This window comes from Saimiri boliviensis, chromosome 4, assembly GCF_048565385.1.
Source record: "Saimiri boliviensis isolate mSaiBol1 chromosome 4, mSaiBol1.pri, whole genome shotgun sequence".
In the NCBI taxonomy this organism is placed as follows: domain Eukaryota; kingdom Metazoa; phylum Chordata; class Mammalia; order Primates; family Cebidae; genus Saimiri; species Saimiri boliviensis.
The window spans coordinates 145471893-145496012 of NC_133452.1; the positions used below are offsets into that span (position 1 = coordinate 145471893).

Below are 24120 nucleotides of genomic sequence, written 5' to 3' on the forward strand. Positions count from 1 at the left end.
CACAAGACCTGCACATAGAAGCAGTAACTCTCTCCTGGACACATCTCATGCAGAAAACAAAATCAGCTGGGTGCAACAGCTCACACCTGTAATCCCAGCAACTCGGGAGGCTGAGGCAAGATGATAGCTTGAGGTCAGGAGTTCAAGATCAGCCTGGGCAACATGCAAGATCCCCATCTCTAAAACAAATCAAATAAGTATTCAATATTTTATTTGTCTGTTACCAAGAGTGTGCACATGTAACACTATTCAGCTAAATGCATAAATTCGGCTTTTTATTGGCATATTTTCTCACTATAAAGAGAATCACAAAGACACAAAGGAAGCCTCTGTGCTCCTCAGTTTCCTAGGGCTAAAATTTCAGAGTTATTTCTGGAAGCCCTTTTGGCATTGTCCATCAAGTGCTCTAAGTCATCCATAGCCATTGGCCCGGCGATTCTCTTTTATTTATTTATTTGTTTATTTTGGATTCAGGGGGTACATGTGCAGGTTTATTACATGGATATATTTATTAGCTGATGCTGAGGTTTGGGCTTCTAATAATCCTGTCACCCAAGTAGTGAACATACTACCTGATAAGATGGTTTTTGAACCCATGCCCACCTCCATCATTCCCTCCCCCAGTCATTCCCTTTATAAGAATCATGATCAGAAATTCAGACGAAGATATTCGTTGCTTACAATTGTGAAGAGTCGCCCATGAAGCTCAGGGTTTGCCATAAGATGTTAACAGCAGCTGCCTCCAGCAATGAGATGACACAGCTCCTTTTCTCCTTTTCTTTTCATGTTTCTGTAATTTTCAAAATCATCTATAATGAGAAACAACCCAAATATACATTGACAGACGAAGGGATAAACTAAATATGTAGATGGATGCAATAAAATATCTTTCAGCCCGTAAAGGAAGGCAATCCGGTCACATGCTGCAACACGAATGAACCTTGATGATGTTACGCTCAGTGAAATAAGCCAGGCACAAAAAGACACGTACTGTATGATTCCACTTGTACGAGGTTCCTAGAGCCATCAAATTCACAGAGAAAAGTAGAATGGTGATTGCCAGGGACTGGAAAAGGGGCGATGGAGAGCTGGTGTTTAACGGGGATGGTCTGAGGAGATGAAAAAGTTCTAGAGATAGATGGTGGAACTGGCTGCACTGCAATGTGAGTGTGGAAGGTGCTTAGTGCCACTGAACCACATGCTTAAAAATGGTCAAAATGGCAAATATATATATATAATTTTTAAAAAAATTTTTTTATTTTTTTTGAGACGGAGTTTCGCTCTTGTTACCCAGGCTGGAGTGCAATGGCACGATCTCGGCTCACCGCAACCTCCGCCTCCCGGGTTCAGGCAATTCTCCTGCCTCAGCCTCCTGAGTAACTGGGATTACAGGCACGCGCCACCATGCCCAGCTAATGTTTTGTATTTTTAGTAGAGACGGGGTTTCACCATGTTGACCAGGATGGTCTCGATCTCTCGACCTCGTGATCCGCCCGCCTCAGCCTCCCAAAGTGCTGGGATTACAGGTTTGAGCCACCGCGCCCGGCTAAAATGGCAAATATTATGTATATTTTACGAAAATAAAAAATGAGGTCAGCACAATGGCTCACTCCTTTTTTTTTTTTTTTTTTTTGAGACAGAGTCTCACTGTCACCCAGGCAATGGCGCGATCTCAGCTCCCTGCAACCTCTGCCTCCCAGGTTCAAGCAATTCTCCTGCCTCAGCCTCCTGAGTAGCTGGGATTATAGGCGCATGCCACCGCGCCCAGCTAATTTTTGTATTTTTAGTAGAGATGGGGGTTTCAACATTTTGGCCAGGCTGGTCTCGAACTCCTGACCTTGTGATCCACCCACCTCGGCCTCTCAAAGTGCTGGGATTACAGGCATGAGCCACCGCTCCCAGCCAGCTCACTCCTGCAACACCAGCACTTTAGGAGGCGGAGGTGGGCAGATCACCTCAAGTCGGAAGTTCAAGACCAGCCTGGCTAACATTGAGAAACTTCGCTTCTACTAAAAATAGAAAATTAGCCCGGCGTGGTAGCGCATGCCTGTAATCCCAGCTACTCGGGAGGCTGAGGCAGGAGAATCGCTTGAACCCAGGAGGTGGAGGTTGCAGTGAGCCGAGATCACGCCATTGCACTCCAGCCTGGGCAACAAGAGCAAAACTCTGTCTCAAAAAAAAAAAAAAAAGTTAAGAAAAATTATTTGTAAATGTGTATTTTACTCTGATAGGAAAAAAAAAAAAAACGTTGCATTAAGAGAAAATTAGGCCTGGTGTGGTGGCTTATACCTGTAATCCTAGCACTTTGGGAGGCCAAGGTGGGTGGATCACCTAAGGTCAGGAGTTTGTAACCAATGTGGCCAACATGACAAAACCCCGTCTCTATCAGAAAAATTCAAAAATTAGCCAGCTGTGGTAGCACATGCCTGTAATCCCCGCTACTCAGGAGGCTGAGGCAGGAGAATCGCTTGAACCCAGGAGGTGGAGGTTGCAGTGAGCTGAAATCATGAACACTGTACTCCAGCCTGGATAAAGAGCAATACTCCATCTAAAAAAAAAAAAAAAAACTAAATGACCATGCTGGTTTTGTCTCAATGCTCTCCCTCCCTTTCAGCTCCCGCCTGCCCTGCCTTGATGCTGTGTTCCTATCTGTATAGCGACATGATGACTGGTCCAAGGCCACATTAAACAGTGACCTCTGGACTCATCTCAGATGCATGCAGAGACTCTTATTTAGAAGGAATGAATGCAGCCTCATTATTTCCTTTTAATAAGTTCTTATATGTTTTATACTAAGTGTTTGTTTAAAAGGAAATTCCAAATCTAAATTTAGTGCTTGAGGGGTACAAAGAGCTTGCTTAGATCTTTTTTTCATAATCACAAGAATGAGAAATCGAGGATACCATTACATACATTACCTACACATTTTCTGTATCATAGCACATCTGTTCCATTTAAGTGAGTAGTAAAACTTGGCAAAATATATCACGTGCCTTCCTGTTCGGTGATCTACAATTTAAAAATTGATCTGGGCCAGGCACTGTGGTTCATCCCTATAATCCCAGCACTTTGGGAGGCTTAGGCAGGAGGATCACTTGAAGCCAGGAGTTTGAGGCCAGCCTCGGCAGCATAGACCACCATCTCTACCTAAACATTAAAAAATTATCCAGGTATGATGGTACGTGCCTGTGGTCCCAGCTACTTGGGAGGCTGAGGCAGGAGGATTGCTTGAGTCTAGGAGATCGATGCTACACAGAACTATGAGCATGCCACTGCACTTCAGCTTGGGAAACACAGTGAAACCCAGTCTCAACAGGACACAGTGGCTGTAACCTGTAATCCTAACCCTTTGGGAGGCTGAGGCAGGAGGATGGCTTGGAGCCCAGGAGTCTGAGACTAGCCTAGGCAACATAGCAAGACATTTTTTACAAAAAAATAAATAAAAATAAAAATTAGTCAGGCATGGTGGCACAGGCCTGTGGTCTCAGCTTCTTGAGATGCTGAAGTGGGAAGATCACTTGACCCCAGAAGGTTGAGGCTGAAGTGAGTCATGATTGCACCACTGCACTCCAGCCTTGGCAACAGAGTGAGACCTTGTCTCAAAAGAAAAGAAACCCTGTCTCTCAAAAAAAAAAAAAAAAAAGGAGCTGGGCATCGTGGCTCATGCCTTAAATCCCAGCACTTTGGGAAGCCAAGGTGGGAGGATCACTTGAGGTCAGGAGTTTGAGATCAGCCAGGCCAATGCGGTGAAACCCCGTCTCTACTAAAAATACAAAAATTATCTCGGCATGGTAGCATGTGCCTATAATCCCAGCTACTCAGGAGGCTGAGGCAGGAGAATCACTTGAACCCAGGAGGCGGAGGTCCCAGTGAGCAGAAATCACACAGCTGCCCTCCAGCCAGAGTGACAGAGTGAGACTCTATCTAAAAAATACATAAATAAAAACAAAAAGTAGAAGCATACAATGTTTGTCTTTTTGTGACTGGCTTACTTCACTTAGTATAACGTCTCCAAGGTTCACTGATGTAGCATTTAACAGCATTTCTTTCCTTTTTAAGGCTGAATAATAGTCCACGTAGGTATATACCATGTGTTGTTTATTCATTCATCCATCAGTAGACAGTCCAGCTGCTTCCACTTTTTGGCTATTGTGAATAATGCTACTAGAAACCCGGGCGTACAAAAATGCAATACAAATTCTAAAAATTGGTGAGCCATATGTGTCTGAGAAAATAAAGTAGATGACTTCTATCTCACTGGACCAGGAAATCACTTATTTCATGGAATCAGAAAATGTTAGAGCAGGAAACAGTTATAAAATCATCATCTCTATTTATTTATAGACAAGGAAACAGACAGGAAGAGACTTAACTAGAATGATTTGTAAAATGTTTAGTTCCTACATTTGGGGAGAGGGGGCTGTTGAAAAGAACCCCCCTCCCAGGCCAAATTATCTACCCAACTTGTCATGCCACATACCTCAAATTCCCTACACCAGAGATTTATTTACTTAGATGAAGGCACTGGTAATTTTACCAGGAATCTCCTAGTAAAATAAAAATAGCTCCAAGGGAAAGCCATTGTTGACCCACAACCCTTTGTCTTGCAAGACTGGTTTTCCATGAAACAATTTAAGCTTAGAGTGGGGCTTGCAGGGAATAGAGCCTGCACAGGGGAACTCAAAGAGGAAGCGGAGTCTCCAGGAATTGTCAGCATAGACACGCCATGAGGAAACAATCGCCTCTTGAAAAGCGTCAGGCATCCAGGGGTAGTCAATCCCCAGTGTTCAGATACGAAAGACCCAGAAAAGTCAAGCTAGAAAAGGCCAAAGATCAACTCAGGCAGCTCGTCACTGCATGTTGTGCTTCATGTCAAAATATAGGACTTCGCCACCCATGGTTTGGGGCCAGGAGTCAGTTCTGGATGTTTGTGGTATCCTTTCACTGGGCTTTCTCAGTCACATGAGCAAAGACTCTTTTTTTCATTAGCAAGAATGGAAAATGCCCAAATGCATCATCAACTGAGGAAATCATTTTGTTTCAACAGATTTCAATCTCTCCAGCACCCAAATGTGTTTCATGATAGAGGTGAAGGAATTCTGTCAGCAAAATGCAGTGTTCTAAGACTAAGAGAACTCCACTATGACCCGGCTTACGGGCACGAGCACCTGACAGTCCTCGGGTCAGAGACTGCTTTCTATAAACACAGCAACCGAGCTCAGTTCTTCGGCAGAGTGTTGTTTCTACCTCCAGTTCCAAAGCCGTGAAGTGGTTCCCTCTTACGCCTGCGGAAGAACGAGATTTGAAAAGAGAATTACGGTAGACCAAGGAAAGCGCATACCTACAACTATATTTCACGATAACCACGAATGATGGATAGAGCCTTTTGCAATCCCAACATCAAGGCCGATGAGACCAGAAAGCCTGCTATTTGTTAAAAAATAATAAAACAACATAAAATAATAAAATAATAAAACAACAGCTAATTGGGCAATAAGATATGAGATTTACTGTTATATCTGCAGGTGAGTCAAGAGAATGTAGAAACTGAGTAATTAAAACAAAGTCAGGCCAGGTGCAGTGGCTCATGCCTGTAATCATAGCACTTCGGGAGGCTGAGGCAGGAGGATCACTTGAGGTCAGGAGTTTGAGACCAGCCTGGCAAACATGGTGAAACTGCATCTCTACTAAAAATATAAAAATTAGCTGGAAATTGCTTGAACCTGTGAGGCAGAGGTTGCAGTGAGCAGAGATCACACCATTGCACTCCAGCCTGGGCAACAGAGCAAGACCCTGTCTCAAAAAAATAAATTAAATTAAATTAAAAAGTCAGAGGAAGGCCAGGCAAGGTGGCTCATGCCTGTAATCCCAGCACTTTGGGAGGACAACGTGGGCAGATCACAAGGTTAGGGCTTCAAGACCAGCCTGGCCAACATGGCGAAACCCCGTCTCTATTTTTAAAAAAGAAAAAAAAAAGTCGTGGAGCTGGTGGCTCACACCTGTAATCCCAGTACCTTGGGAGGCTGAGGCAGGAGGATTGCTTAAGCCCAGGAATTTGAGACCAGCCTGGGCAACATGATGAGATCCCCATCTCTAAAAAAAAAAAAAAAAAAAAAATTGCCAGGCATGGTGGCATGTGCCTATGGTCCCAGCTACTAGCGAAGCTGAGCTGGGAGGTTGGCTTGAGCAGGGAAGGTGGAGGTTTCAGTGAGCTGAGATTGCACCACCGCACCCCAGTCTGGGCAACAGAGTCAGTCCCTGTCTCAAAAAGAAAAGACAAGACAAGACAAGAAAAGAAAAGAAGCCTAGCCAGGCATGATGACTCACGCCTGGCCACTCACACCATGCCTACCCCTCCTCTTAAGCTCAGGCGTTCAAGACCAGCTCGGGCAACATAGTGAAATCTCATCTCTACAAAAAGTTTTTTTTATAATTTTTTTTCACAGCCAGATATCACAGTAATTAAGACAGTTTACACACATTACCTGTATAGTTTATTAAACTTGGAATCAACCATGCTCTGGAGAGAATCCAGAAAACAGTATTTCTGGGGCCCTGCCATTGTGATGCCTATAGTATGTGATTAAGTAAAGTCCACAATAACAAAATATAATAAGTTCATACCAAATTAATCTAAACAATAAAATAAAATAGTGGCATTACTCCAATTCCCATGGTGGTAATATCTGGCTTGCTTCACTGGCAAGGTAATTGTTCATTGAGCCAACATTGGCTTTATCCTCTCCCATGTCCCAGGAGGCCAAGCTCATATGACCTATTCCAGTGCTCCCCAGAGGCTTCCTATTCTGTGTCTCAGCAGCCTAAGGAAGCACACTGGACTGCTCTAAGCTAGCACCTAACCACAGAGCCCACACTGCAGTCCTCTCTTAAGGATCTTACCACTGAATGGACAACCCCCAGAACTGGATTGCGATTGTCGGAGACACCAATAAAGGTTGCCCTTTCCAGCACTTGTAAGCTTGGTTTTATTTTTCCATTAAAAAAAAAAAAGTATACATGGGGCTGGGTGCAGTGGTTCACACTTGTAATCCCAGCACTTTGGGAGGCCAAAGTGGGTGGATCACCTGACGTCAGGGGTTTGAGACCAGCCTGGCCAACATGACAAAACCTGTCTCTACTGAAAATACAAAAATTACCTGAACGTGATGGCAGATGCCAGTAATCCCCACTACTCAGGAGGCTGAGGCAGGAGAATCGCTTGATCCCAGGAGGCAGAGGTTGTAGTGAGCCAAGGTCAGGCCACTCCAGCCTGGGCAACAAGAGTAAGACTGTCTCAAAAAAAAAAGAAAAAGTATATACACAAGACACATTATATTAGCACACCTCTGCTATTACGAGAATAAAGGGAGGCATGGAATATCCCTTTGATCACGCTGGTGTATATTCTTCCAGCACCTTTTCCAAGCATTTACATATGTGGTTTATACCCTGTTTTGCAACTAGAGTTTTTTGTTTAACAAATATGGCTCAGATCCTCGGTCTTCTGCAGGTTTCCTAGAGGCTTTTTAGCAGGGCTATGAGAGAGGGTTTGGCCTCTGCAATGCTCCTCAGAACCTGTCCCTTCAACCTGTTCTCTCCATCAAGCCCCTCTCACTTGAAGGAAAGTCGCATCAAAGCAAAGGGGCTGCCTGTCTCTACAACATGCTCTGGCAGGAGGGCTGGGCTCCAGGAAAGCCAGAAACCACACTGGGACCCAGAGATCTAAATAAAGGTAGCCAATGAGAGAAGGTAGCACATCTAGGAGGCCAAAAGAGGACAGGGTAGATCAAGCAGGAGGCCAGGACCAAGGGATCCGAACCAAGAGCAGGAGGAATGCAAACGCGGGCAGGGGTATCAGGGGTATGATGTGTGGGCTGGTCTGCCAGATTTGAAGAGTCCAGGAGACCAGGCCAGTGGTTCACACCTGAAATCCCAGCACTTGGGAAGGCTGAGGGAGGAGGATCGTTCAAGTCCAGGAGTTTGAGACCAGCCTGGGCAATATAACAAGACTCCATCTGTACTAAAAATATTTTATGGGCCGGGCGCGGTGGCTCACTCCTGTAATTCTAGCACTTTGGGAGACTGGGGCAGGCAGATCACCTGAGGTCAGGAGCTCAAGACCAGCCTGGCCAACACGGTGAAACCCTGTCTCTACTAAAAATACAAAAGCTAGCCAGTCATAGTGGCTCACGTCTGTAATCCCAGCACTTTGGGAGAGCAAGATTTGCACATCACCTGAAGTCAGGAGTTTGAGACTAGCCTGGCCAACATGGTGAAACCCCCCCGTCTCTACTAAAAATACAAAACTTAGCTGGGTGCAGTGGTACATACCTGTAATCTCAGCTACTCAGTTGGCTGAGGCATGAGAATTGCTTGAACCTGGGAGGCAGAGGTTGCAGTGAGCCACTGCACTCCAGCCTGGGCAACAGTGCGAGACTCTGTCTCAAAAATAAATAAATAAATAAAGATAGTAATCGCATATGGGTGCTTACTCTGTGCCTGGCTCTGGTCTAGGCTTTTGTCCAAAATAGTTTTGCAGATGGCGATTGTTAAACCATTGTATTGTTCCACTTTACACCCTACAATTTCACCGAAAGGCAGATAAATATCAGCCAGGCTGGTTTCTGGACAATACCCTCTCCTCCAGAGGACACGGCCCAGGGCAATCTGTCCCTTTTGGCCTGCCTTCACAGGGACCCTCCAGTACCTGCCTCTCCCAGAAAGGTTGGCAAACGTTTGTCCTGAACTGACAGATCTAGAAATGAGCAGCCAGGGGTGCAGATGCCGGGCCTTTGCTTTGGAACAAGGGTGACTTCCTGCTTCTGCCAGGAGGAGCCGCACGTTTTCTTGGAGTCACAGGAGGAGGGGACTCTCAACTTTGAGAATCGTTCTCACTTCCCCTTTCCTCATTCCTTCATATCTAACAGACATTGGTTGCAGGTCTGTGCTCTGCCACACTCTGGGAATGAGTATCAAGATGAGTTACCTGGGACCTCCAGGCTCATGGGCTATGGGGCAATCGTGCCAGGACACAGTTACAACCCAGTGTGAAGGTGCTAGAACCTAGAGAAGCCCAGGCTCCATGTGAGCACATCAGAGCAGAGCCTAAACCAAGAAAGGGGTTGAGCAGCTGGAGGTAGGGAAGAGTGCCTGGAGGAGGTGACCCTAACACTTACATCCATTCAACTGGCATTAACTGAGTGATTATCATGTGCCTGACACTGCTCTAAGTGCTGAAATACAGCATGGGGAAGAGGTCGCTAATGGATAGAGGAATATGACAGAGAGTGTTCCAGGGGCCAGGGAGGTATATATATACTTTTTAAAAACAAAGTATAGAACACATATCTCATTTAAAATATTTTATATATAATGATATAAATAGAAAATCTACATTTTATAAAATATATATATTATAATATGTGTGTGTATATATACACACACACAAATATACACACACTTGTGTATATACACATACTCATACACAAGTGTATATATATATATACATACGTGTATGTGTGTATATATGTGTGTGTGTGTGTGTATATATATATATATATATATATATATATATATACACAAACACTTTTTTTTTTTTTTTTTTTTTTTTTTAGAGAGAAGGGGTCTTGCTTTGTTTCCCAGGGCGGGGTGCAGTAGTATGATCACAGCTCACTACAGCCTTGAACTCCTGGGCTCAAGCGATCCTGCTGCCTCAGCCTCCTGAGTAGCTGGGAGTACAGGTATGTGCCACCACGCCTGGCTAATCGATTAATTTTTTGTAGAGTTGGGGTCTTGCTATGTTGCCTAGGCTGGCCTCAAACGCCAAGGCTCAAGATATCCCCCCCAGTCTTGGTCTCCCAAAGTGCTGGGATTACAGGCGTGAGTCGGTGATTTTCATGCTGAGACCCTAATGATAAGATGAAAGGAAATGCTTTTCTTTTTTTTTTTTTTTTTTTGCTCTGTCACCCAGGCTGGAGTGCAGTGGCACGATCTTGGCTCATTGCAACCCCCAACTCCTGGATTCAAGTGATTCTCCTGCCTCTGCCTCCTGAGTAGCTGGGATTGCAGGTGTGTGCCACCATACCCAGTCAATTTTTGTATTTTTTGAAGAGACAGGGTTTCACCATGTTGGCCAGGCTGGTCTCGAACTCCTGGCCTTAATCAGCCTGACTTGGCCTCCCAAAATGTTGGGATTACAGGTGTGAGCCATTGCATCTGGCCAGGAAACACTTTTCAAGCAGAGAAGAAATGGCCTGAGCCAAGGACAAGCTTGCTGTGCTGTTAAAGTAGCAGAAAAAAAGAGCAGTGTGGCCAGAATTTAAGTGGGCCAAGGAAGCATGAAGGCGCTCAGGTCAGCAGTTCAAACAATGGCCAGATCCAGCAAAGCTTACAAATTTGGATGGTTACAAAGTTGGATGATTACAAATTCGGATTTTATTGTGTGCATTGTGGGAAATCATTAAAGGTTTTGAGCCAGAGAGTGACAAAATCAGATTTGTGGTTTTTATTTTCTTTTTTGAGACAGGGTCTTCCTCTGTCACCCATGCTAGAGGGCAGTAGCATGATCTCAGCTCACTGAAACCACCACTTCCTGGGTTCAAGAAATTCTCCTGCCTCAGGCTCCAGAGTAGCTGGGATTACAGGCGTTAGCCACCATGCCTGGCTAATTTTTTTAATTTTTAGTAGAGACAGGGTTTCACCACGTCAGCCAGGCTGGTCTCGAACTCCTGACCTCAGGTGATCTGCCCACCTTGGCCTCCCAAAGTGCTGGGATTACAGGCGTGAACCACAGTGCCCAGCCTAAATTTGTGTTTTAGAGTGGTCAACTAGCTGCATGGTCAGCCCAGGGAGTGGGGGAAGGAAGAAGGTTTGAAGGAGGCAGCATGTGCACAGGCCCCGTGAGAGGTGGCCCCGGCGATGCAAAGCCATTCCGGGTGGCCGTTCTGGGTGCCGAGCATCAGCTGGAATGGAGAGAGGCAAGCCCAGAGACGTGGGCCAGGGCAAGGCCAACAAGATTCTCCCATGCCACACCAAGGTTCTCATGTGCCACGCCTCACATACCATGCCAAGCACAGTGGCATCATCTGGGGGCCTCAGAGCAGGACTGACATGATCATCATTTACTAAACTCACTTGACAGTTTGTGTGTGTGTGTGGACCCCGCCAATATAGTTCAGGCTGGTCTTACGCTCCTCAGCTCAAGCGATCCTCCCAGCTTGGCCTCCCAAAGGGCTGGGATTACAGGCGTAAGCCACCATGCCCGGCTTTGATGGCTTTTCTATTGTGGGTAGTGTCGAGGCAATGAATTCCCCTAATAACAAGGACCAAGTGTGTGGAATAAATTCTCTGTTTAAAGATCCAAATTTTACACTGTTTTTCAGTTACTAAAATGTATTAACATTCTTCACATTCTTCCATGTGAAGCCATGGTTTTCTCATTCTCCAAAGCTCAATGGGTAAAGGAAAGAAGCTGATTATTCCAACTTAGGATCTATGGATATAAAATATAGACTTATGTCAGAAATACAGATTTACATCAGAAATACGCTAGTCCTTTAAAAAGAGATGCAGTATTTCATAAGGATGTAGGTCCTACAGCCAACATGGCATCCAGCTCGCCATCTGTGTGACGTGTGGGTCAAGTTGCTTACCTCTCTGGTTTGTTTCCCTGTCTGTAAAATGGGAGACAATACAATACCCACTGTATGGGGTAGTTATAAGGCTTACATAAATATATATAAGTAAAGGGCCTAGACCAGAGCCAGGCACAGAGTAAGCACCCATATGCAATTACTATCTTTCTTTCTTTCTTTCTTTCTTTCTTTCTTTCTATTTATTTATTTTTGAGACAGAGTCTCGCACTATTGCCCAGGCTGGAGTGCAGTGGCTCACTACAACCTCTGCCTCCCGGGTTCAAGCGATTCTCATGCCTCAGCCAACTGAGTAGCTGAGATTACAGGTATGTACCACTGCACCCAGCTAAGTTTTGTATTTTTAGTAGAGACGGGGGAGGGGGTTTCACCATGTTGGCCAGGCTAGTCTCAAACTCCTTGCTCTCCCAAAGTGCTGGGATTACAGACGTGAGGCACCACGCCTGGCCACTATCATTATTTTATTGTCGTTGCAATTTACTTTCTTAGTGCATTTCACGCTACTGACCACTCACTTCCTTCTTAAACTTCCTTCCTTTGGCTTCCATGACTCTGGACTGCTCTGGTTTTCCTTCTTTTTTCCTTTCTAGATTGTTTTACTGCTTCCTCTTTATCCCCTCACCCTCTAGGAGTTCCTCAAAGCTCTGGCCTGGATCTCTTTCTCAGCAGTTCCACCCCTGTGGGTGCTCTATGCAGATAAATTCCAGGCTATCTCTGAGCTTCTGACCTCCCTGCTGAGTGCGGCAGCCACGCTTCCGACCTGGCTGCCCACCCGATGTCACAGGGCCGCTCAGGTTCAGTGGGGCCAAACTGCTCACCGTCCTCCCCAAACTGCTCACCGTCCTCCCCAAACTGCTCACCGTCCTCCCCAAACTGCTCACCGTCCTCCCCAAACTGCTCAACCGTCCTCCCCAAACTGCTCACCGTCCTCCCCAAACTGCTCAACCGTCCTCCCCAAACTGCTCACCGTCCTCCCCAAACTGCTCACCGTCCTCCCCAAACTGCTCACCGTCCTCCCCAAACTGTTTCCTTCTGAAGTTCTCTGTGTGAGTGCAGTCGCCCGTGTATCCAGACTAGAGTCCCCAGCCACTCGCCCTCTTCCTTGCTCTCTACTCCCCACTGAGCAATGAAGTCCAGGCTGTGTCATTTCCTCCACATCTTTAGAATATGCCCCCCGCCTTTCCTTTGCCATGGCCACCATCCTAGTTACAGCTGTCATTCACCTTAACTGTTGCAACCACCTCAAAATGGTCTCCTCGCCTTTGACATTTATTTATTATTTCAATTCATCTTAATTCCTTTAAACAAAACAAACAAACCAACAAACAAACGGGGTTTCACCATGTTGGTCAGGCTGGTCTTGAACTCCTGACCTCAGGTGATCTGCCCGCCTTGGCCTCCAAAGTGCTTGGATGACAAGTGTGAGCCACCACACCCAGCCAATTCATCTTAATTCCTAAGCGCAATCTCTACACTGGCTTTGTGCTGCTCACAGTTAAAAGACACCATTAAGGCTTGAATTTTATCAACCCTCCACCTCACCAAGCCTACTCCTACTACAACCTCTCTACATCTGCACTTACCCTTGGTACTCCTCCAGTCCAACCTGATCCCCTCATCTGTATTCCACATTCCAACCCTTTCGTCTGCACTCCAGACTCTATTTATCTCATCTGCCCTTCTCTTCCCCCATACAGCCACCAAGTTCTGATTCCCATGGTCAGTACCCAGGTTCACTGCCAGAAACTAAGTGATTCTCAGTAGGGCTGAACAATATGCACCAGCTACCAATAGCCAGCCGGTCTCCAGATCCCCATCTAGCATGTAAAATGTAACCAGGGATGGGCGTGGTGGTTCACGCCTGTAATCCCAGCACTTTGGGAGGCCCAGGTGGGTGGATCACATGAGGTCAGGAGTTCAAGACCAGCCTGGCCAGCATGGTGTAACCCCATCTCTACTAAAAATACAAAAATTAGCCCGGCATGGTGGCACACGCCTGAAATCCCAGCTACTCGGGAGACTGAGGCAGGATAATCGCATGAACCTGGAAGATGGAGGTTGCAGTAAGCTGAGATTATCATTGCACTCCAGCCTGGGTGACAAAAGGGAGACTCCATCTCAAAAAAAAAAAAAAAGATAACCAGTGATCCACACACATTTGAGAAAAACAATGAATGAATTACAAACACTAAACTTGATGCACTGAAGAAATTAGACCTTGAGGAAATAAGTGCCATAGGAAAAGGATGAGAACCTTTAATTAAGAGTAATTAGTTTCCCAAGACAGACGCACAAGGATGCCAAACCCATGAATGACTGGCTGCTCAGAAAAAGAAGCCATCAGAATCATTGGAAATTGAAGACTTCCAATAATTGCCGAGGGAAAATTCAGCTGATGAAATGAACCACAGACGGGTGTCCATGAAGAATGAACTCGTTAAATAGAAAATAAAGTTCAGGCCGGGCGCGGTGGCTCAAGCCTGTAATCCCAGCACTTTGGGAGGCCGAGGCGGGTGGATCACAAGGTCGAGAGATCGAGACCAACCTGGTCAACATGGTGAAACCCCGTCTCTACTAAAAATACAAAAAATTAGCTGGACATGGTGGCTCGTGCCTGTAATCCCAGCTACTCAGGAGGCTGAGGCAGGAGAATTGCCTGAACCCGGGAGGCGGAGGTTGCGGTGAGCCGAGATCGCGCCATTGCACTCCAGCCTGGGTAACAAGAATGAAACTCCGTCTCAAAAAAAAAAAAAAAGAAAAAAGAAAATAAAGTTCAAAGCTTACGGGATTCCAGAAGGACAGGACAGCGAGGATTCAGAAGACAAAGAAATTTCAGAAGGCCAGGCACAGTGGCTCACACCTATAATCCCAGCACTCTGGGAGGCTGACATGGGTTGATCACCTGAGGTCAGTAGTTCAAGACCAGCCTGGCCAACATGGTGAAACTCTCGTCTCTAGTAAAAATACAAAAATTAGCTGGATATGATGGTGCATGCCTGTAATCCTAGCTACTCGGGAGGCTGAGGCAGGAGAATCGTTCAAACCCAGGAGGCTGAGATTGCAGTGAGCTCAGATCCAGTCACTGCACTCCAGCCTGGGCAACAGAGCGAAACTCTGTCCTCCGCAAAAAAAAAAAAAAGAAATTATAGAAGACTATTTCCCAGGGCTAAAAAAGAAGATTCATGTCTCCATATTAAAAGGGCTCAATAAATAATGTACAAAAATAATGAAAAAGTCACTGTAAATATGTGGTTAGAGTTTAAAACTCCAAAGATAAAGGGCATATTTTTAAACTTCCTGGGAAGAGGGGTGGGGGGAACAGATTGCCTACGAAGGAATGAAAGTTAGATATGCTGCCTTAGATTGCTAGTGAGCCTTTTTAAATAAAAAATAAAATAAAAATCAGATTTGTATTAAATCAGATTTGTATTAAAGATCTGATCAACAATACAAGAAGCTATGAGACAGTTGAGGACTGTCTTACAAATTCTATAGGTTTTTTTGAAATTGGACATTCACACCCAGGCAAATTAGCGTTGAAGCAATGTAGGTAAAATAAACATATTCAGACATAGACTTAAAGTTATCCCTTAAAATTATTTTCAGAAAGAGTAATCTTGTAAGCCTAACCAAGTGGTAATTTAAAAATTTTAAAAAGAAAGAATAACCTGATTATACACTTCAGCAAACAAATATGAAGCCAAGAGAGATAAAAACATGTAATTCAGCCGGGCATAGTGGCTCACTTCTGTAATCCCAGCACTTTGGGAGGCTGGGGTGGGTGGATCACCTGAGGTCAGAATGTCGAGACCAGCCTAACCAACATGGTGAAACCCTGTTCCTACTAAAAATACAAAATTACCCAGACGTGATGGCAGGTGCCTATAATCCCAGCTCCTTTGGAGGTTGAGGCAGGAGAATCGCTTGAACCCGGGAGGCGGAGGTTGCAGTGAGCAGAGATGGCACCATTGCACTCCAGCCTGGGAAACACAGCAAGACTCCATCTCAAAAGAAAACAAAATGTAATTCAAGAAAAGTGGCAAGTAAAACAACAGACTTATGATAAAATTTAAACATGTGCTGCACTTACCCTTTGTTCGCCTCCAGTCCAACCTGATCGCCTCATCTGTACTCCACATTCCAACCATTGAATGTTTACCATTCAAAATGGCAATCAAGAGCCACACATGGCTACTGAGCACCTGGAATGTAATTAAGTCTGAATTGAGAGGTGCTGAGAGTGTTAAACGTACTCTTAAAACATTTTATGCAAGAAAAAACAATGTAAATAATTTTTATTTTATTTATTTATTTATTTTGAGACGGAGGCTTGCTGGAGTGCAGTGGCAAAATCTCAGCTCACTGAAACCTCCGCCTCCCAAGTAGCTGGGATTACTGGCGCCTGCCACCACGCCTGGCTAATTTTTCTATTTTTAGTAGAGACGGGATTTCACCATGTTGCCCAGGCTGGTCTCGAACCCCTGACCTCAGGTGATCCTCCTGCCTCAGCCTCCCAAAGTGCTGGGATTACAGGCATGAGCCACCATGCCCAGCCTGTAAATAATTTTTTTATATAGAGTCTGAGTTGAAATGATACTACTCTGAATATTATGGGTTAAATAAAAATATACATATATTTGGTTTTTTCTTTCTTTCTTTCTTTCTTTTTGAAATGAAGTTTCATTCTTGTTGCCCACGCTGGAGTGAAATGGCACAATCTCAGCTCACTGCAACCTTCGCCTCCGGGGTTCAAGTGATTCTCCTGCCTCAGTCTCCTGAGTAGCTGGGATTAAAGACATGCACCACCATGCCCAGCTAATTTTGTATTTTTAGTAGAGATGGGGTTTCAGCATGTTGGTAAGGCTGATCTCAAACTCCTGACCTCAAGTGATTTACCCACCTCAGCCTCCCAGAGTGCTGGGATTACAGATGTGAGCCACCACGTCCAGCCATAAATTATATTGTTAAAGAAAATTATTATTAAAATTAATTCTACTTGTTCTTCTTCCCTTTATAATGTGGCTATTAGAAAATTTTAAATTACCTATGCAGGTTGCATTTGTGGCTAGCAATGTATTTCAATCAGATGGTGCTGGTCTAATTAATTGTGAATAATACAGCTGTGAAAATTAACGCATTTTTTTAAAGAAATTATTCCCAAGAAAGCAATGAAATGCCACAATAAAAAGACAAACAGCTCAAATGAAAAATGAACTAAGGATCTGAACATACATTTCTCCAAAGAAGACATACAAATAGCCAATAAGTACATGAAAAGATGCTCACCATGGTTAGCGAATAGGGAAATGCAAATCAAAACCACAGTGAGATCCACTTCACACCAGTAGGATGGCTGTAGTAAAAAAAAAAAAAAAGAAAGAAAGAAAAAGAAAAGAAAAGAAAGAAAATAAGTGCTGGAGAGAATGTGGATAACTTGGAACTCTACCACACCGATGGTAGGAGTTCGAAACGCTGCAGCTGCTTTGAACGGCAGTTGAGTAGTTCCTCAAAATGTGAAATACGGAGTGAACACTTGGCCCGTCAATTCAAGTCTTAGGAAAATAAAAACATGTATTTATACAAAAAGTTGCGCAAGAATGTTCACAGCAGCATTATTCATAATAGTCAGAAAGTGAAAGCAACCCAAATACCCACCAATTGATGAAGGGATAAACAAAATATGGGTCTATCCATACAACAGAACATTAGTTAGCAACAGAAAATAAAGTGCTGGGCTGGGCACGGTGGCTCACGCCTGTAATCCCAGCACTTTGGGAGGCTGAGGCGGGTGGATCACTTGAGATCAGGAGTTCAAGACCGGCCTGGCCAACATGGCAAAACGCGGGAGGTGGAGGTTGCAATGAGCTGAGATCATACCACTGCACTCCAGTCTGGTGACAGAGTGCGACTCTGTCTCAAAAAAAGAAAAAGAAACTCACATTCAATAATATTGAAGGAAGCAAATATTTAAACAAAAATGAGAAATCATTTTACCCATCAGATTTTAAAAACTTTTAAAAATCTTAATAATCAGTCAGTGAGAGTTTGGGAAAATAGATACTTATATTTTGTCCTCCTGGCATTTAAATTGACACAACCTTTTATGGAACAACTTGAAAACAGTTATTAAAAATTTTAAAGTGCATAGCTTTGAACTCCAGCAAATCCACTTCCCTATTCTATCCGGGAGAAACACTGGGAAATGTATGCAGATGACCATGGTGTTTTCTACTGCTACGTAACAAATTACTGCGAAATAGCTTCAAACAACACAAAATCACTATCTCACAGCTTCTGAGGGTTAAGAGTCAGGCGCAGCTTAGTTGAGTCCTCCAGTCAGGATCTCACCAGATTTAAGTCAAGGTATCAGCCCAGTGCATTTTCTTTTCTTAATATTTTTACTTTATTTTTTTCTTTTTAGAGATGAGTCTTTCTTTGTTGCCCAGGCTGGTCTCAAACCCCTGGGCCCAAGCAATCTTCCTGACTCGGCCTCCCAAAGTGCTGGGATTATAGGCATGTACCTCTCTGCCCCACTAGCCTGGTGCATTTTTTCTTTCCTTCCTTCCTTGCTTCCTTCCTTCCTTTCTTCCTTTCCTTCTTTCCTTTCTTTCTTTCTCTTTCTTTCTCCTTCCTTCCTTCCTTCCTGCCTTCCTTCCTTTTTCTTTCTTTTTCTTTCCTTTTTTTTTTTTAAATTGAGACGAAGTCTCACTGTGTCACCCAGGTTAGAGTGCAGTGGCGTAATCTCAGCTCACTGTAACCTCCGCCTCTCAGGTTCAGGCAACTCTCTGGTCTCAGCCTCCTGAGTAGCTGAGATTACAGGCACCCCACCACCATGTCCGGCTAATTTTTGCACTTTTTTAGTAGAAATGGGTTTTCACCATGTTGGCCACACTGTCTCGAACTCCTGACCTCAAGGGATCCACCCACCTCAGCCTCCCAAAGTGCTGGAATTACAGGCGTGGGCCACTGCACTCAGCCCTTTTTTTCTCTTTAGAGACAGGGTCTCCCTCTGTTGCCCAGGCTGGAGTGCAGCGGCACAATCACATCTCACTGCAGCCTCAACCTCCTGGGCTCAAGCAATCCTCCCACATCAGCCTTCCAAGTAGCTGGGAGCATGGGCGTGCACCACCATCCTCAGCTAACTTTTTAATTTTTGTCGAGATGAGGTGTCCCTATGTTGGCCAGGCTGGTCTTGAACTCCTGGCCTCCAGTGATCCTCCCACCTCAGCTTCCCAAAGTGCTGGGGTTATAGGAGTGAGTCACTGTACCAGCCGGCCCACTGCATTTTCCTCTGAAGGCTCAGCAAGGGAAAGATTGCTTCGGAGCTCCTTTAGGTTGTTGGCAGAATTCATTTTTTCGTGGTTATGTGGGGTGTCCATTTTCCTGCTAGATGTCAGAGAGGGCCCACTCTCAGCAACTAGAGGTCCTGGGAGGGCTCACATGACCTGGCCTCATAACTGCCTTCCTTATGCCCCCTCACATTTCCAATCTCTCCCCTTAGTGATCCCCTTTTAAGAGATCCCCTGATGAGGACAGACCCACCCAGGATAATCCCAGTCAATCAACCCAATCACAGGGTTGTACGCCATCCAGTTTCAGTGTCCTGCCCACACTCAAGAAGAAGGGATGACACAGAGAAGGGGAACCGAGGTGGGTGGGATTCTCAGGGCAATATCAGAATTCTGGCTGGGCAAAATGGCTCACATACGTAATCCTAGCACTTTGGGAGGCTGAGACAGGAGGATCACTTGAGCCCAGGAGCTTGAGACAAGCCTGAGCAACATGGCAAAATCCTGTCTCTACAAAAAATACAAAATCAGCCAAGCATGGTGGTGTGTGCCTGTAGTCCCAGCTACTCAGGAGGCTGAGGTGGGAGGATCGCCTGAGCCCGGGAGGTTGAGGCTGTAGTGAGCCAAGATTGTGCCACTGCACTCCAGCCTGGGCAACAGAGTGAGACCCTTTTTTTTTTTTTTTTTTTTTGAGATGGAGTATTACTCTGTCTCCAAGGCTGTTGTGCAGTGACATGATCTTGGCTCACTGCAAGCTCTGTCTCCCAGTTCAAGCAATTCTCCTGCCTCAGACTCGCAAGTAGCTGGGATTACAGGCGTGTATCACCATGACTGGCTAATTGTATTTTTAGTAGACACGGGGTTTTACCATGTTGGCCAGACTGGTCTTGAACTCCTGACCTCTTTGGCATCCTAAAGTGCTGGGATTACAGGCATGAGCCACCTTGCCCGGCCAACACCCTTTTTTTAATCTCAGAATTCTGCCTGCCACCCCATGTTCGAGGATGTTCCTGCCAGTAGAGAGTTGGTAAGGATGAAAAAATGGAAACAATACAGAAATGGTTAAATATATTGTCAATGCTTATATAGACTATGCACATCTATACTACGGAATATTGAACTGAGTTGTAAAATTGAATGAAATAGATCAAGGTGACATAATAACTAATATAAAAAAGGCAAGTTTCAGAATAGTACATACAGTACCAGCCCATGTTTGTATTAACAAATAAATGCGCCGGGCGCGGTGGCTCAAGCCTGTAATCCCTGCACTTTGGGAGGCCGAGGTGGGTGGACCACGAGGTCAAGAGATCGAGACCATCCTGGTCAACATGGTGAAACCCCGTCTCTACTAAAAATACAAAACATTAACTGGGCATGGTAGCGCGTGCCTGTAATCCCAGCTACTCAGGAGGCTGAGGCAGGAGAATTGCCTGAACCCAGGAGGCGGAGGTTGCGGTGAGCCGAGATCGCGCCATTGCACTCCAGCCTGGGTAACGAGAGCGAAACTCCGTCTCACAAAAATAAATAAATAAATAAATAAATAAATAAATAAATAAATAAATAAATGCTAGCTTCCTGCCTCTACCTGTGTCCTCTGAAATCCTCTATTCTGCTGCCAGAGAGGCCTTTTTAAAATTCAGATCTGATCAGGCCACCAGCCCCTGCGTCCACCCTGCCTCCAGGCTTAAAATCTGACCTTGGATTCCCTTCATTCTTAGAATAAAGCCTAAACAGATCTTTATCGTAGCCTGGGATGTGGCCCTGGCCATTCCCTGCCACCCCATGCTCCAGCCACAGCAATCTGGGTACACACTTCTCCCTCTACCACTAAGCCTCACCAGTGACTTCTCTGCTGAAATGCTCTCTAGCCATCCCCCTTTCACCTGGCCAACTCAATTCATGCCTCCAATCTCAATTCTAGCCCGGCACAGCAGCTCACGCCTATAATCCCCAGCCCTTTGGGAGGCTGAGGCTGGAGGATCACTTAAGGCCTGGAGTTCATGAACATCTTGGGCAACATAGTGGGACGCTGTCTTGAAAGAAGAAAAAGGGAAGGGGGAAGGAAGGAAGGAAGGGAGGGAGGGAGGGAGGGAAAGAAGAAAAGAAATGGAAGGAAGGAAGGAAGGAAAGAAGGCAGGCAGGCAGGCAGGTGGGCTGGCCAGGCGGGGGGGCTCACACCTGTAATCCCAGTCCCAGCACTTTGAGAGGCTGAGGTGGATGGATCACGCGTTGAGGAGATCGAGACCAGCCTGGCCAACATGGTGAAACCCCATCTCTACTAAAAATACAAAAATTAGCCAGGCGTGGTGGCATGTGCCTGCAATCCCAGCTACTCAGGAGACTGAGGCAGGAGAATAGCTTGAACTTGGGAGGCCAAGGATGCAGTGAGCTGAGATCATGCCACTGCACTCCAGCCTGGCCCACAGAGAGAGATTCCATCTCAAAAAAAAAAAAAAAAAAAAAAAAAGAAAGGAAAGAAAGAAAGGAAAGAAAAAAAAAATCTCAGTTCACATGGCTCTCCCTTCCCAAATCCCGTCTGCCCACAGACCCGCCAGATACCCTATCACAAGCTCTACCCATGCTCCCTCACACTCCCACAGTTAGAGTCAGTAAGGCTTCATTTATGTGTGCCTGGATCAGACCATTTATCAGATCCATATCTGTCTTCCCCAAACGACCTTCACCTCCACAAGGGCGGGACCTTATCTGGCTGTGATTACCATTGTGCCTCCAGTGCCTGCCGTGCTATCTGGCACCAAGCAGAGGCTCAATCAGTATTTGTTCCATGACTCCGGCCGTCCTGTCCCTTTCTCATCAGATTTTGCACACCGTGCCCATGCACTTCCACATCTCCAGGCCTGGGCATGTCATTTCCTCTTTCTAGAAGGCCTTTCCACTTTTGAATTGCCTGGCAAACTTCTATTCATTTTGCAAAGCCCAGTTGCAATGGCCCCGCTTGAAGCCAAGATAAAATCAAGAGGGAGAATGCCAAAATGTGAATAATGACGGGTGAAATTGGAAGTGATATTTATTTCTGTTTTATGCTTTCTAAATGTTTTGCAATGAGTAGCTATTACTTTCATAATTATAAAAAGTAAAATAATTCTCAACATCTTCAAAAATGTATATTTGCTTCATGAAGCATCGAATGAATTCCCTTCTCAGTCTTCGAGGTCCCCCTTCTCATGGGAACTTGGTCTTTCTGTTCTTGTCAGACACCCCCTCATCGATGTGTATCTGTCTCTGGGTACTCAGTGTCCTGTACCAGATTGTTGGCTCACACACCAAAGTGTCCCTCCTAGTCTGAACTCCTCTTTCCCATTGCATTCAGCCCAGTGCTCACTCTAGAGAAGAGCTCAGTCAATGCATAATGAGAGAATGAATGGACAAACAATGTGCCTGTCTTATCATCTCCACTATTTCCAGTAGATGTCCTGTTTGGGGATGGCCTTGGGTCTTTGAGGCTCACTGAGGCAAGCAGCCGTTCTTCCTGCATGGAGGTGGCAAAGTCTCTGGGGGCACAGACCACTGCAGTGGCTGGGAGAGAAAGAGTCCTTCCCAGGAGTAAGAAGATGGCAACAGTGAGTGTGACAACAGGCGATGGGAAGCGTAGTCAGCCCTGGGGAGGTCCAATGCAAGGAATATGGTGTCTCGCCAGGCAAGAAGAGCCCCACACAGTGAGGGGCCCCAAGGGAAGCCTCTGTTCTGAGTGAGACATCAGAGAGGGACCCCACAGATCCCATCCCAGGTCCCTGCACTGTGCCCAGCTGGTCCACAGGCCAGAAATGGACACTTGACACTGATTTATGTGCCCTCCAAACTCATGTTTTCTGAGCAGTTTCCCCTCTGCCCCTTGGCTTGCAAGCCCCTCCTCCTCAGCTGCAGGGTCTACATAATGAAGAGCCCAGCGGCATCAGGGGCGGGGAAGTGAAAGGGAAAGTGATTGAGTGCAGAGCAGGAAAATCAAGGCATGAACACCCTTTTAAGGGGTGTAAGCTGAAAGTAGACTTTGTAAACTACTGAAATTGGCGCCCCGTTAGCGGGGCATGGTGGTGCGTGCCTGCAATCCCAGCTACTCAGGAGGCTGAGGCAGAGGATAGCTACAGCCCAGGAGGTTGAGGCTGCAGTGAGCCATGATCGCACCACTGCACTACAGCCTGGGCAACAAATAAGACTTTATCTAAATAAATTAATTAATTTTTAAATTAAAGAAAAAAAAAAAGCTTGACCACTGTGCTCACGCCTGTAATCCCAACACTTTGGTAGGCCTAGGTGGGCAAATTACTTCAGGTCAAGAGTTCGAGACGAGCCTGGCCAACATGGTGAAACCCCGTCTCTACTAAAAATATGACAATTAGCCAGGCGTAACAGCGGGTGCCTGTAATCCCAGCTACTCGGGAGGCTGAGGCAGGAGAATTGCTTGAACCCAGGAGGTGAAGGTTGCAGTGAGCCAAGATCACACTGCACTCCAGTCTGGGCAACAAGAGTGAAACTCTGTCTCAATAAATACATACATACATACATACATACATAAATTTTACCTAACAAGCACATTCAGATTTTCAAGAACATCGGCCCTAGCCCTCACTTTGGGCCTTTACTAGGCAGAGAGGAACGTGCAGCGGTTGTCAGGAGGCATTCTGGAAACAAGACTATGCTGGATTGCAGAAGAGCCACGCCGAGTGACAAACGGGAAGCAAGGGAAAAGGCCTCTCAGCACTTTCAAAGCAGAAACACAAATTACCGTCCCCACCCTCCTCTCTCCATCTCCAAATGTCTTTAGTAAAATAAATTTGGAATTAGGGTGAAATAAAGCCATCCAAATACCCCTTCCTCTCCAATCTATGCCACAAGGAATCTATTTACTGACGCTGACCTTGTCGGGAGTTTCTGCCTATGTGGGGATAAGTTATTTGCATGGGGATACAAGAATCGAAGAAAATTAAGCTACATGTTTAAGTTAGTGGGGTTATGCAGGAAGATAGACTTTTTCCTGCCAAATAAAGTAGCTACAAGGGGCTGGGCATGGGGGCTCACACCTGTAATCCCAGCACTTCGGGAGGCAGAGGCAGGTGGATTACTCGGGTCCCGGAGCTCAAGACCAGCCTGGGCAACACAGTGAAACCCTGTTTCCACAAAAATTAGCAGGGTGTGGTGGTGCATGCCTGTGGTCCCAG

At 45.6% G+C, this 24120-nt stretch overlaps 1 long non-coding RNA gene across 3 annotated transcripts in view; it reads right to left on the reverse strand.

Moving 5' to 3' along the window:
- Positions 1-479: 479 nt before the first annotated feature.
- The window catches only part of LOC141584171 (uncharacterized), a 29726-nt gene continuing 6085 nt past the window's right edge, over positions 480-24120 (reverse strand). Inside the window, exons 2-5 of one of the 3 annotated variants that reach the window (XR_012517107.1) lie at positions 15742-15853; positions 7158-7270; positions 5169-5285; positions 480-790 (exon numbers count right to left, since the gene is read on the reverse strand). This is a non-coding gene — a long non-coding RNA (uncharacterized LOC141584171). Of the gene's footprint in view, positions 791-3947; positions 5286-7157; positions 7290-15741; positions 15854-24120 lie in introns of those variants that run through there. The other 2 variants (XR_012517106.1, XR_012517108.1) reach the window with 2 other exon arrangements.